We start from the raw sequence: 2488 nt of genomic DNA on the forward strand, positions 1-2488 counted from the left end.
TTTATAGTCACCCAGTTACGTTGTGACGTTTGGTACACCCAAAGCACTCCTACGGCATCCGGGAGTTGCACGATCTCATGGTCTAAGGAAATGATACTTGACATTGGAAAAGCTCTAGCAAACGAACTACACGATCTTTGTGCTATGCTTAGGATTGGGTCTTGTCCATCACATCATTCTCCTAATGATGTGATCCTGTTATCAATGACATCCAATGTCCATAGTCAGGAAACCATGACTATCTGTTGATCAACGAGCTAGTCAACTAGAGGCTCACTAGGGACATGTTGTGGTCTATGTATTCACACATGTATTACGATTTCCGGATAACACAATTATAGCATGAACAATAGACAATTATCATGAACAAGGAAATATAATAATAACCATTTTATTATTGCCTCTAGGGCATATTTCCAACAGTCTCCCACTTGCACTAGAGTCAATAATCTAGTTACATTGTGATGAATCGAACACCCATAGAGTTCTGGTGTTGATCATGTTTTGCTCTAGGGAGAGGTTTAGTCAACGGATCTGCTACATTCAGGTCCGTATGTACTTTACAAATATCTATGTCTCCATTTTGAACACTTTCACGAATGGAGTTGAAGTGACGCTTGATATGCCTGGTCTTCCTGTGAAACCTGGGCTCCTTGGCAAGAGCAATAGCTCCAGTGTTGTCACAGAAGAGAGTCATCGGGCCCGACGCATTGGGAATCACCCCTAGGTCGGTAATGAACTCCTTCATCCAGATTGCTTCTTGCGCTGCCTCTGAGGCTGCCATGTACTCCGCTTCACATGTAGATCCCGCCACGACGCTTTGCTTGCAACTGCACCAGCTTACTGCCCCTCCATTCAAAATATACACGTATCCAGTTTGTGACTTCGAGTCATCCAGATCTGTGTCGAAGCTAGCGTCGACGTAACCCTTTACGACGAGCTCTTCGTCACCTCCATAAACGAGAAACATATCCTTAGTCCTCTTCAGGTACTTCAGGATATTCTTGGCCGCTGTCCAGTGTTCCATGCCGGGATTACTTTGGTACCTTCCTACCAAACTTATGGCAAGGTTTACATCAGGTCTGGTACACAGCATGGCATACATACCCTATGGCCGAGGCATAGGGGATGACACCCATCTTTTCTCTATCTTCTGCCGTGGTCGGGCATTGAGCCGTGCTCAATTGCACACCTTGCAATACAGGCAAGAACCCCTTCTTGGACTGATCCATATTGAACTTCTTCAATATCTTGTCAAGGTACGTACTCTGTGAAAGACCAATGAGGCGTCTTGATCTATCTCTATAGATCTTGATGCCTAATATATAAGCAGCTTCTCCAAGGTCCTTCATTGAAAAACACTTATTCAAATAGGCCTTTATACTTTCCAAGAATTCTATATCATTTCCCATCAATAGTATGCCATCCACATATAATAAGAGAAATGCTACAGAGCTCCCACTCACTTTCTTGTAAACACAGGCTTCTCCATAAGTCTGTGTAAACCCAAACGCTTTGATCATCTCATCAAAACGAATGTTCCAACTCCGAGATGCTTGCACCAGCCCATAGATGGAGCGCTGGAGCTTGCATACCTTGTTAGCATTCTTAGGATCGACAAAACCTTCCGGCTGCATCATATATAATTCTTCCTTAAGAAAGCCGTTAAGGAATGCCATTTTGACGTCCATTTGCCATATCTCATAATCATAGAATGCGGCAATTGCTAACATGATTCGGACGGACTTCAGCTTCGCTACGGGTGAGAAAGTCTCATTGTAGTCAACCCCTTGAACTTGTCGATAACCCTTAGCGACAAGTCGAGCCTTATAGATGGTCACATTACCATCCGCGTCTGTCTTCTTCTTCAAGATCCATTTATTTTCTATGGCTCGCCGATCATCGGGCAAGTCAGTCAAAGTCCATACTTCGTTTTCATACATGGATCCTATCTCGGATTTCATGGCTTCTAGCCATTTGTCGGAATCCGGGCCCGCCATCGCTTCTTCATAGTTTGAAGGTTCACCGTTGTCTAACAACATGATTTCCAGGACAGGGTTGCCATACCACTCTGGTGTGGAACGTGTCCTTGTGGACCTACGAAGTTCAGCAGTAACTTGATCCGAAGCTTCATGATCATCATCATTAACTTCCTCCCCAGTCGGTGTAGGCACCACAGGAACATCTTCCCGCGCTGCGCTACTTTCCGGTTCGGAAGGGGTGACTATCACCTCATCAAGTTCCACTTTCCTCCCACTTAATTCTTTCGAGAGAAACTCTTTCTCCAGAAAGGACCCGTTCTTGGCAACAAAGATCTTGCCTTAGGATCTGAGGTAGAAGGTATACCCAATGGTTTCCTTAGGGTATCCTATGAAGACGCATTTTTCCGATTTGGGTTCGAGCTTTTCAGGTTGAAGTTTCTTGACATAAGCATCGCATCCCCAAACTTTTAGAAACGACAGCTTAGGTTTCTTCCCAAACCATAATT

Source organism: Aegilops tauschii, chromosome 6 (genome assembly GCF_002575655.3).
Source record: "Aegilops tauschii subsp. strangulata cultivar AL8/78 chromosome 6, Aet v6.0, whole genome shotgun sequence".
Taxonomy (NCBI): domain Eukaryota; kingdom Viridiplantae; phylum Streptophyta; class Magnoliopsida; order Poales; family Poaceae; genus Aegilops; species Aegilops tauschii.